General features: G+C 31.1%; 1 pseudogene; it reads right to left on the minus strand.

The window, feature by feature from the left end:
* Positions 1 to 11,252: 11,252 nt before the first annotated feature.
* Positions 11,253 to 14,276, minus strand: part of LOC137641974 (glycine receptor subunit alpha-2-like) — a 26,061-nt pseudogene continuing 23,037 nt past the window's right edge.

The raw sequence follows: 14,276 nt of genomic DNA on the forward strand, positions 1-14,276 counted from the left end.
GAGGAACTTCTTTTCCCACAATGATGTAACTCATTTTCGTTCAAACCCCATCTCAATAGGAAGGGCCCAGAGAGGTCTTTGGATGCATGGATGGGGCCTCGAAAGATCGTATATATAATCTTTATAAACTTTCATACATGATATATATATATATATATATATATATATATATATATATATATATATATATATATATATATATATATATATATATAAAATGCAGCCGTTTCAAGTCGAATGTAAGGCAAAGAGCTCACATATCCTTATTAATGTCTGGGGTTTGGCTAGTTTTCATCACCACTGGCTAACTGCGGGTTGGTGATGATGGGAGATTAGTCTGATCGCTCACTGCAAACCAACCTAGTATGTGTGTAAGGACATATAACTAAAAGAAGTGCTATATACACAAGTAGCAAAGTTGCAATGGATTAAGTAAACAGTTGAATGAGACTACGTCACTGATCTGATCCATTATAGCGTCATAGGACTTTCCGAGATGCCCTATAGAAACCTGGGACAAGAAGGATGTCACGCCCTCCACAGAATCATTAAGCAATGAAGAGATTGACATGAATACCTGATCACGGCCTTGAATCTCAAATCTACTACGTATCAGCCTACACTAATAGACTCGTATAATCATTATGCTACTTGGGGCATACTGACGACATCCTACCAAAGAGAAATTTGAAGTGATTACTAAAACAAGTTATTTTAAATTCACTGGTGAACAAGTAAGGTATGTTACTTTCGTCATGATTATGCCCAAAACAGTAGATCGGATATAATTACTTTTACCTCATTAAATCGTCTCATTAGCCCGGGCGTCCTTAATACAATCCTGGTGCATTGCGCACTCTTACCCTCCGAATCTCCCAATTAAGACATACGAGATGAATATTGGTAATAGAATGAAGCAATGACGCCATCTCCAGTAATTCTAGAATCTTCTAATAGGAAAAATAAGAATAGTAAAAGCCTAAGACACCAAAAACAGTCATGATTTGTGGTAAATAGAAACAGTCAATTTGTACTGGATCGAACATATTGTGCAACATGAAGCTAAAAGTGGCAATGAAAATATAATCACGACATGTTCTTTACAATAAATTAATTAGCCTATCTTCACTCCATTTCGTCATGAAAGCTTCTGGTGTGGTGAAACGTAGTTATAAGAACAGGGAAAGAAACAATATTAAAAACGAACAAGGAAACAATAGACCTAATACAAACTATCATAAACTTGTACCATGACATGAAACTTCCTTTATCCTTGAGATCTTGTCAGTCTCTAGGTCAACTCTACCTTCTTCAGTCAAATGATGATTTGTCATGAAACTCTAGACCTATAAAGCATTAATAGATTATGGATCATTTATTGTACTGTATAAAATTAACTGGACTTGGATTTGGAAAGTTCTAAGATACATTTCTATGGGTTTAAAAAAAATTAAAAATTAAATCTACCAAAACAGCTTCACTGACCAGTGTTCCTTCCGTGAGTCGATTTATTTCAAATCATATTCATCCCATCCTAAGAATATCTGAATCAAGTATTACCAGGACAGTCAGAAGCTCTGGTGCAATGTTTTGAAACTTCAGGACCACGCAGAAATTGAGAATTGGTAAACAAAGTTCGGGAAATTTTGGGTCATCTTTGTCCCCACCAATACAAAAAAAAAAAAAGTAAAGTTCTAGATGTGTGACTGATTATTAAATGAGTGTTAATTTGCTTCTTATTTTCCCCTCATAAGTATTCTCATTATAGTTAAAATAATCCTTATGAGCTCATAATCACATTAAACAGACCAAAATCACACTAACTTGAGTAGCAACAACGACCACAATTTTTAACCAAAAAAAGGAACAAGATGGTTGGAATAATGGAAACAATTACGTGGAAAATGAGAGAAAAAAACGATAGTGATTAAACACAGACAAGTCAAACTTTACAAAGGGTGCAGTTTCATTAGGCCATCCATCGGTCTAAAGAGAAACACGTTTGGAACATCTTGCTTTTCTAACTGGGGTTGAACCTTGGCTAGTAATAACGAGCATCATTCATAATTCTAATAATAAGATGGGTAATACAGAAATAAGGTAGTCTGAAAACTTCACTGATTAATTTATAAGTTATCAACTGGCATTATGCCAACTTTATATTTCAATTGTTACACACAGTGAGTAGGGTTCCCCAGCTGTACAGAACCAGAAAACCATCCCTTAAAGTAAAGTAAGCTAAGTGTTTAAAAGGTCATTCCCTTATTCGGCGTTAAAAACTGTTATAGAACAAGAGGAAAATTGTTACTTTTAAAATCAGTAAATTTATAAAGATGAACAGATTTTTTTTTCAAAACATTTTGGTGATTTTCCTGTTCATGATGAATTAAACAAAACATCTATCAACTAACTTTTGGTTATTTACTTAAAGGTACGATTCCGATAAGTATTATTGCATAACAACATAAGGCTAAATAATAATGATTATTATTACTAAGTTACTATTGGAATGAGATGGTAAACGCTTGAATCATTTCCAATTAAAATAAATGACAACGCATAACCTACATACCACTGCTGACAAGAAAAAAAGGATACTGACTGCATTCTTAATGAGTAATCAATTATGCTGACGTGAGCCAGGTCACCAATGTTGGCATGTCACAACCCCAGAGGTTTTGCGTAACCTCGTGCATGGTTATCAATAGGCCTAACCTGCTCATCAATCGGTAAAACAAATATGGTGCTTACCTGCAATCGACTATGTTCTTCAACTCGAAACAATTCGTTGATTTGTCACAAAGTCTATTAATCGAAACACACAGCACAAATGTTTTAATTAAAACTATATATTTTAATCAAACATGTGCAATACCACTTCAACAATATATCGTGTTTTTCTCAACTTCAGGTAGTCTTTCACACTGAATTTCAATTCTCGTTAAACACGTTTTCGACAGACAGTCATCGCATGAAAGTCACCAAATTCGAAACTTATTGATCGATGGGCTGCACATGGGAGGAACAACCGGCAGACAGCGCTGCACACGTTCCTCTTGCCACGCTGGTCACCAACACACTGGCATGAAACTTTTCTGAGTGATGGAGGTTGAGTCAAGCTAGAGTCTGAACTCGCTTAGTCGACCGGGAGGAACTGCCACCTCAGAGGGAACTCCCGTGCCGCATTTCGGCAGCCTGTATTATTATTATTATTATTATTATTATTATTATTATTATTATTATTACAAGCTAAGCTACAACTCTAGTTGTAAAAGCAGGATGATATAAGCCCAAGGGCTCCAACAGAGAAAAATAGCCTAGTGAGGAGATGAAACAATGAAATAATCTACAAGAGAAGTAATATACAGTCAAATTACAATATTCTAATAACAGCAAGAACATTAAATTGGATCTTTCATACATAAACAATAAAAACTCCAACAAAAACACGAGGAAGAGAAATAAGATAGACCGTCGTGCCCCAGTGTACCCTCAAGCAAGAGAACTCTAACCCAGAGACAGTGGAAGACAGTGGGCGTTTTGCTTTGCCGTTGGTTAACGTAGGTAGCTATAAGCCTCCTCCACATGCCCTCGTTTTTATCTGGTCTTTCATCCAGTGCATCTTGTTCTTCCTCCTCGGCCACCTTTACCCACGAGGGCAGTGATCATTCCTGACCTCAATTGAGACCACTGAATGATCGTAAGAACACGAAATAAATACTTTTCTCTTAAAAAAGGGTAGGAGAGACTTTTTAGCTATGGTAAGCAGCTCTTCTAGGAGGACACTCCAAAATCAAACCATTGTTTTCTAATCTTAAGTAGTGTCATTGCCTCTGTAGCATGGTCTTCCACTGTCTTTTGGTAGAGTTCTCTTGCTTGAGGGTACAATCGGGCACGCTGTACTATCTTTTTCTTTTCATCTTGTTTTAGGAAGTTTTTAAGGTTTATATATGAACTATATAATTTAATGTTGTTACTGTTCTTAAAATATATATTTTTTTTATTATTTACCTCTCGTGTAGTTTATTCCTTTTTTCCCTTCCTCACTGGGCTATTTTTCCTTGTTGGAGCCCTTAGGCTTATAGCATCTTGCTTTTCCATCTAGGATTATAGCTTAGATTATAATAATAATAATAATAATTATTATTATTATTATTATTATTATTATTATTATTATTATTATTATTATTATTATTATCATTATTATTAGCCAAGCTACAATCTTAGTAGGAAAAACAAGATGCTATAAGCCCCAAGGGCTCCAATAGGGAAAAAAAGCCCAGTGAGGAAAGGAAATAAGGAAATAAATAAATGATGAGAACAAATTAACAATAAAACATTCTAAAAACAGTAGCAAGAAGAAGAGAACAAATAGGAAAATTCTATGGTACTTAATACACTGGCTATTGTTTCAATTCAGTCAAAAAGAATTCCATTGCCTTGCCAAACTTATTTCTAACGAGTTAAAGTTAAGCTTATTTTAGTTCCTTCAAGCGTATATTTACAGAGAACCTAGCAAAGAAGAGTGCAGCAGATGTAAAGCACTGAGTCCGTCGGTCTATCAAATCAAGTGAATTGAAATGATTTAGCCTTCATCGGAATACTTATTGTCATATAAACTTATTTGTAATTCGTATAATGATTAGCATAAGTTTATTATTATTATTATTATTATTATTATTATTATTATTATTATTATTATTATTATTATTACTTGCTAAGCTACAACCTCAGTTGGAAAAGCAGGATGCTATAATCCCAGGGGCCCCAAAAGGGAAAATATCCCAGTGAGGAAAGGAAACAAGGAAAAATTAAATATTTTAAGAACAGTATCAGCATTAGAATAAATATTTCCTATCTTCTTTGTCTACATCTTTTCCCACTTCTATGTGGGGTCGATGTTGTCAAAGAAGAAGATAGGAAATGTTTATTTTAATGCTGTTACTGTTCTTAAAATATTTAATTTTTCCTTTTTTTAAATACACATTTCATATATAAACTATAAAAAAAATTAGCAAAACAAGAAGAGAAACTAGATAGAATAGTGTGCCTGGGTGTACTCTCAAGCAAGAGAATCTAGGGAAGAAAAAATGAAATCTAACGAAATGAAAAGTAAAATAAAATCTATGGCTAAATAAAAGTTGTTATAATTCGATAAATGTGAGCTGGCTGGCTAAGTATTAAACTTGTTATGACTAGGCATATATCTGGGCTACTGTAGCACAAGTAATCAATACAGGGTGAAGCTAGGAGTGTGAGTAATGGTGTTTGCTGGCTAGTGTTACTAAAGGCGAGTTTACACGGTCGGACGCTTCGTCGAACGCGGTTCGACAGACAAGTGTTTGAAGTGATGTTCGAACGTGTGAATGGGGTATTTGGTTGTTGTCGAACGGTTCGAAGAAAGTCTGCTCTAGCCTGACTTTTGTGGGCGGTGCTTCATTGTCCGCAAACCTTATGCATTTGTGACTGAATCCACCTCTTCGAACTGCTTTACAATCAGGTTCGACGACCAGGTTCGACGAACCGTTCGACCGTGTAAACCCCGCTTAACTCAACATGAGAAGAAGAATTTCACATACAACCCTGAAATACACAATTCTCATAAGTCGTTAGATTTGATTAAATTCATAATTCGCCTTTTTTAATTACCTGTTTTTTAAGTAACATTCGAACGTTATCATTTTAATAGCCAACTCTCCTTATACATAAGAGTTCGATTAATACACAGTGTTCACTATTTCACCATTAGTGGGAGATAATGAATGGAGTAGTAATGAATTAAAAGCTCAAGATAGCGACGAATGGCGAAATCTAACCGAGGCCCTTTGCGTCAATTGGCGTAGGGGGAGATGATGATGATGATATATATATATATATATATATATATATATATATATATACTTACGTATTCGCACACATAAAAAGAACTTTTCTTCTTTTGGAACTTTTAATCAGTTATCTCTTGCCAAGATTTTAAATTCCAAAATACCAACCAGTATAGGATACTAAAATAATGTGTAAGTATTTAAACCATGAACGTTTTTGTGTTTCTGATGCTGGTTTTATATTTAGGCAATGTTCGAATGCGATAATGGATCAAGCCAGAAGTGAAGAGTTTATCATTGTTTTTTTTTTTTTTTTTTTTTTTTTTTTTCAAAGAACACAATGTTTCCTGGTTAAAAAAAGGCTCTACCAGCGAAGCAATAGGCCTAATCCTGGAACGATTTGGCGTTACTTAAAATATCGAGTTATATTTCTCTACATATCTTTACTTTGTTCCCCAAAATGAAACTCAAAGCAGGAAATATATTTTTCAAATTATTTCCTTTACCCAAGGGCATTTATCTCAAGGTATTTCTTTTTCGTAAAACCTTGGCATTAATTTTTCTTTTTCATTGTGTTTATTGCGCCTTTAAAGATACATTTAATAAAAGATATATTCTATAAGAAATTAAATTAACAGATTTCGGACGTACGTAATACCAATGCCTAACTTAATCATTGAAGTAAATAATAAAGTTTGCACATATAAAACGGAGAAAGTTATCATAATAAATGAGAAATAAAGAAATGAAAAGAGAGACTCATAAAAGACATACAAATATATTAGAAAATATTACTACAAGGTTGAAATGAGGTTAAAAAAAAAAAAAGATTTAGAACTTCAAATAAAGCCTTTGTTTTCAAAAGATTCTTTCCTAATGGCTAACCTTCATTAAAGCCACGACTGCCTTCATTTGAGTTTTGACGAAGGCTTATTAACAATAAACCGATGTTATTTTAGTTATTCATTTATCCCCATCCACTGTCTAAGGTACCTCATTTATACAAAATAATTTATCCATCACGTTATAATTACTTACTTATATTTCTATAGATTATCTTTGAATTTGATAAAGCATTTTGAAGAAGATCACTCATAATATAGAGTACAGTAGTTTAATCTTTTAAAGTTAGATGTCTCTACTGACCACTCACGATAAATTATTGCTGGAGAGAAATGCAACGAATTTTAAGGTATTGAATTATTTTAACTCGCAAGTTTTATTATTATTATTATTATTATTATTATTATTATTATTATTATTATTATTATTATTATTATTAATAATAGCTAAGCTACAATCATAGTTGGAAAAGCAGACTACTGAAAGCCCAAAGGTTCCAACAAAAAAAATAACCCAGTAAGGAAAGGAAATAAACAGTGATATATATATATATATATATATATATATATATATATATATATATATATATATATATATATATATATACACACACATATATATATATATATATATATATATATATATATATATATATATATATATATATATATATATATAGTCATATACTGTACTTAGGCCTACAGGTCTCGATTCTAGAAATAAAAGACAAGAGGAAGAATTTGAAAAAAGAACTCCACGGTATAAACTCATAACTTTATAAGGGACTATGGGCTGTTCACGACCATCGTCATGCTATTCTTTTGCGGACAGGTGTTTTGATACTCTGGTCCGACGTATATTTTATAACTGAGCAAGAAATACAAAATAATTATTGGTTCATTATAAAAACACAGTAATTTTTCCGTTGATCATCGTTCATGGAATGATTTACATTTCTGTCAAAAGCTTAAATCTCTCTCTCTCTCTCTCTCTCTCTCTCTCTCTCTCTCTCTCTCTCTCTCTCTCTCTGTGTAAACAATCTGCTGTATACATTTCTATCTAATTAAGTTATTTGTGCTTGATATTAACACACCAACATGAAAGCTGATTTATAGGTTTCATTGAATGCCATAGGCAAGGAACAGTGACAGTATCCTAGCAGGAGAATGCCCTAGAGACTAACCATATATACATATGATCAGTGTCCAAGCGCCTTCTCCTTCTAAGCTAGGACCAGGGAGGGCCAGGCAATGGCTACTGATAACTCAGCAGAAAGACCTATAGGCTATCCCAAACGTCCCATCCTTAGCTCAGAATAAGAGTTGGGTTGTAGACCCTACAAGAAACTATGGAGCTTCTGCGTGACTCGAACTCCAGTCCGGGAGATCGACATGTAGGAACTCTCCCTTGGGGTACCCCAACCTAAGTTTTTAACACTGAGCTATGTATGATAGTTTTTCACCAACACATGTTTACAGTGAATTATTAAATCGTCAGACAGAACTTTCGATAAGCAAAACCCACAATAAAAACTTTTTTATCCTATTATAAATCAAAGTTTATTGCTTTTTTAGGAAATTTTCCAGTATATACAGTGTAAATGTAACGAGATAAAGTTTGATGAAATTCAGAAATTATAAAAACTCCAATTAGTCCATTTGATTTACTACTTTACATTAGAAGCATATATAGATACATATACAGAAACGCACACAGACACAAACACACATGCACACACATACAGTATATACATACACACACATATATATGTATGTATATATATATATATATATATATATATATATATATATATATATATATATATATATATATGTGTGTGTGTGTGTGTATGTGTGTGTGTATATGTGCATATATATGCATATATATGTGCATATATATGTATATATATATATATATATATATATATATATATATATATATATATATATATATATATATATATATATATATATATATATTTATATATATACATATATATATATGTATACATATATGTGTGTGTGCACGTGTGTCTGTATGTGTGTGTGTGGCTTTGATGATGATGATCCATGTAGTTATCTGAGGCCTTAATTCTTTTTTTTTTTTAATTATCTAATGTAAGTCCTATATAATAAAAGAAAACAATAAATCACGTGCTAGACATATCATACTTAGTTTTTCTTGTAAATATATTGGAAATTCAAAATTTTTGTAATGGGACACTGACCTAACCTGACATCCCAAGCTGTAATCAATGAACCTTAGGAACAAGGTCACTCAAATCATAACTGTAACGATAATCTTTATTTAGTCAAGGAAAATGCTTGTTTTTCCTTGATGTTTGAAAATATTTTTGATCCAGATAATAGGAAGAGAAGAGTTGAAATAAGATAATTATTAGAAAGAGAAGAGTTAAAATAAGATAATTATTAGAAAGAGAAGAGTTAAAATAAGATAATTATTAGAAAGAGAAGAGTTAAAATAAGATAATTATTAGAAAGAGAAGAGTTAAAATAAGATAATTATTAGAAAGAGAAGAGTTAAAATAAGATAATTATTAGAAAGAGAAGAGTTAAAATAAGATAATTATTAGATGAATATGTTATTTATAACAAGAAAAAGTAGAATTCATATGCTTAAAGTCCTCATCTGAATTGACAATTCAAGCCATGAATATATTTTGTCATTAACTATTTTTTACCTTGTTACAGTCCTTGGGCTTAAAACATCCTGCTTTTCCAAATAGGGTTGTAGCTTATTATTATTTTTATTATTATTATTATTATTATTATTGTTATTATTATTATTATTATTATTATCATTGTTATTATTATTGCAAGCTAGGCTATAACCCTTGTTAGAAAAGCAAGATGCTATAAGCCCAAGGGTTCCAAAAGGGAAAAATAACCTTGTGAGGAAAGGAAACAAGGATATGAACTATAAGAGAAGTAATAAACAATCAAAATAAAATATTTTAAGAACAGTCACAACATTGAATTAGATCTTTTATATATAAACTATAAAAACTTCATAAAAGCAGGAGGAAGAGAACTAATAATAACGATTATGTCAAAAATAAGTGACGCAAAGGTGATGGCGTTCCATATTAAGTCTCCCATCTTTACAGAAACATATTTCACTAATGATTAGCTCAATGATTTAGCAATGAAAATTCATAACTTTTCAGTTAGCCTTCCCATGAGCGGTTACAGTAATGGTGTAGCTTGAATAACTAATTACAGTTCTTGGTTAGTTAATTAGCAAGAAATTATCACTCAAGGTCAAGTAAAGTCTTACTAGAAAATCTTGTTAAAAAAAAGAAAAAAAAACTTTGCACTAAAGTGAAAAAAAGAAAAATTATTTTTTTTTTCTTTATGAAATATTGATATACTGTATTCTTGTTGATTAATGGTGTGGTATATGTAATTACAGTATACGATTATATATAAAAATATTCAGAAAAAAAGAATGATGAGGCACATCTTAGGTAAATTTTATTTTGAAAAGAAGTTTTTGTACAAAAGTCGCAAACTGTGGCCACTAAGACACCACGCAATGTAAGTTGAGACAATACTGAATGTATAATATATTCATAAACATTTCCACAATTTTTTCCACATTATTCGTACATACAGAGATAAAGGCAATCTATAACAGATATAAAATGTATAAAAGATGCTGATAACATTGTAAACTGTGACTGATTAAGAAAGGCAAACATGTCAGAAACTGAAGTGATAATACTGTAGCTAAGAGAGAGAGAGAGAGAGAGAGAGAGAGAGAGAGAGAGAGAGAGAGAGAGAGAGAGAGAGAGAGAGAGAGCTTGTATAAATGACAATAAACATCATATCTTTGGGAAAATAATTTTAAACAATTTACCAAATCTGGCCGGGCAGTAAGAGTCTTTTTCGAGAAATATATTTTTGGTGAGTATCTTTACTGTAAAGGCATAGAAAATTTGATTTTAATGATTAACTTGAGCTTGTCGCAATGGCCTTTTGTTATTTTCCTTATTTTGTTTGAAAACATTAAAGTAAATAAAAACTATTTGTATTTTTCTACGAATAAAGAAAGTATTCGTACATACGTTGTAGTCTACATATAGCTAGGCCTACTCATTGAATTTATGGATGAACAATGAATTTTAGTCACTCGTGGTATCATTCCTTAATTGTAGACAGTCATAAGAAACAAAATAAATAATACAGAAGAAACACACACAACATAATTGATTAGCCACGTTCCTTGCTTGGTTTGTATCACTTAAGCTCAGGAAGTCATGTCACGCCGACAGATGGCGGGACATGATAGCATACGACAAATAATATCAGTCGTGAACTGACTTTAAAATCCAATCTACCTTGAGAAAATGTCTTTGAACGGTCATTGTATTTTCATAAGGTACATTAACAGTCATCCAGCTCAGAAATATTATTCTAAAAGTGTGAAGAACATTTGTCAAAAGAGATACGTGATATTTACAAGTATTTAGAGTAAAAAAAATCACCTTAGTACTAAGAGAACCCATTCCTTAAAGCTCACTTTTTACACGAGGCACCCTAGACTCCAAGAAATGTTCTCAGTTCATTATACACGAAATAATTTCAGATCACTATACACTAATAACCTCATAATTCCTGACCTCTTCACCTCAGGTGAGATAACAGGGCCAATAGACCAAGCAACAAAAAAAGAAGAGGAGGGGAAGTCCTAATTGTCCGGCTCTTTCCACGTAATGCTCTTGAAACACCAGACGCAGAGTAACGGTGGACCCGCCAGCCTTGTACGCGCTGGCCAGCCGATTGGCTTTGGGACTCAGAGGTGGAGATGGACCTTGCTGGGCTTCTGGTGCTGATCCACCTGAAGCGCTTCTCATGAAGGGTGCCAGTGGTCGAATCTTGGGACTCTGGAATAAGACGAAATTTATGATTATTTGGAATCTTGGGATTTTGGAATAGGACGAAATTTATGTTTTTTGGTATCTTAGGGGCTCTGGATAGACGAAATTTCTATGATTTTTGGCATTTTGGAGTTCTGGAATAGGACGAAATTTATGTTCTTTGGAATCTTGGGATTCTGGAATAGGACGAAATTTATGCTTTCTGGAATCTTAGGATGTTTTTTTTTTTGAATAAGACGATATATATATATATATATATATATATATATATATATATATATATATATATATATATATATATATATATATATATATATATATATGCATGTGTGTGCTTGTATGTAAATATTCTCATTTTTTTCTTTGGCTCTTTTTATCAATTTACCATCTCTTTATTTTACCCACCCACTGTCACTGGTATTACTATAATCACGTATGAAATATTATATCAATTTTACCTTTGACTTCAAGAAAACGTTTCCAGAGTTGTTTTCCTTCTGCTGTCGTCGGATTCTGGAAGGAAAAAATACGCAGAGTCAGCGATTAAAAAAAAAATCCAATAGTAGTCAAATACCAAGCAAAACATATTCTATTAATACATTAATATATATATATATATATATATATATATATATATATATATATATATATATATATATATATATATATATATATATATATATACATATATATACACACACACATATATATATATATATATATATATATATATATATATATATATATATATACATATATATATATATATATATATATATATATATATATATATATATATATATATATATATATATACAGTAACCCATCTGTATATGTAAGTGGATTCATGTCCCTATATACATATATTCCTACAAGATTGGCGTATGATATAAGGGAAGTATAAAAACGACAACGTTAAGAGGAGTGTGATATGGGTATTGGAGAAATTCAAAATTATACACACTTGAACGTATACTTTCGGGAGTGTATACTGTACAGGATATATGCATACGCGCACTTATATATATATATATATATATATATATATATATATATATATATATATATATATATATATATATATATATATATATATATATGTATATATATATATATATATATAAACATGTTTATATATATATATATATATATAAACATTTATATATATATACATATATATATATATATATATATATATATATATATATATATATATATATATATATATATATATATATATATATATATATATATATATATATGTACACTCATATATATATACATACATATATATATACACACACACACACACACACACACACATATATATATATATATATATATATATATATATATATATGTGTGTGTGTGTGTATGTATGTATGTAAGCATACTGTGTGTGCATGTGTGTATGTACTCTCTCTCTCTCTCTCTCTCTCTCTCTCTCTCTCTCTCTCTCTCTCTCTCTCTCTTTCTCTTTATATATATATATATATATATATATATATATATATATATATATATATATATATATGTATATATATATATATGTATATATATACATATATATATACTGTATATATATACATATACATATATATATATATATATATATATATATATATATATATATATATATATATATATATATTAAGAGAGAGAGAGAGAGAGAGAGAGAGAGAGAGAGAGAGAGAGAGAGAGAGAGAGAGAGAGAGAGAGAGAGATAAGGAATTACCTGTGGGCTACAAGAAGAAAACACTTGTCACGAAACCTTAGAGCGGAGACTCAAAGGTTTACTTACCACTTAGTGAGCAAGATATTTCAGGTAATCCCATTAGTCCTATATAATAGATAAATAAATTAATCAATTAGAATTAATTACATATCAACCTAGGAGATGCAAATTAGAATAGAAAGAGGCTACAATAAAAATTATATTAAAAAATTTTATGATTTATTTATTTCTTATATGTTCGTACGTCAGCATGTACAAGCTGGATTCTTTAGGGAGATATTACAGTTGAAAGTAAAGATAAGGATCACTGCATAAGACTTATCGATTGGCAAAAGGAATATCATCATGATGATCTCCTCCTACGCCTATTATTATTATTATTATTATTATTATTATTATTATTATTATTATTATTATTATTATTATTATTACTTGCTAAGCTACAACCCTAGGTGGAAAAGCAGGATGCTATAAGCCCAGGGGCTCCATGGGGGAAATAGCCCAGTGAGGAAAGGAAGCGTGGAAAAATAAAAAAATAAAATATTTTAAGCACAGTAACAAGCGCGAAGTTGGAAATGATGAATGGAAGTATTCAATTAAAACCGAAATCTAACCGAGGCCTTTTGCGTCAATAGGCTAACGAGATGATGAGGATGGACAAAATTGAAATAAATATTTCCTATATAACTATAAAAACTTAAACAAAACAAGAGGAAGAGAAATAAGATAAAATAGCGTGCCCGAGTGTACCCTCAAGCAAGAGAACTCTACCCCAAGACAGTGGAATACCATGGTACAGAGGCAAAGAAAAGGAATATACTAAAAGTTTAATTTTGGGGACCAAAAATAAGCATTCACAAATACTAATTAGAGATAATGATCACTATTTAAGATGAGTTAAATTTGAAGGTATAATTTGAAATATTTTAGATAAACAAAGTTTTAAACCTTATGAAAATTATTTTGTAAAACT

Source organism: Palaemon carinicauda, chromosome 6 (assembly GCF_036898095.1).
Source record: "Palaemon carinicauda isolate YSFRI2023 chromosome 6, ASM3689809v2, whole genome shotgun sequence".
NCBI lineage: Eukaryota > Metazoa > Arthropoda > Malacostraca > Decapoda > Palaemonidae > Palaemon > Palaemon carinicauda.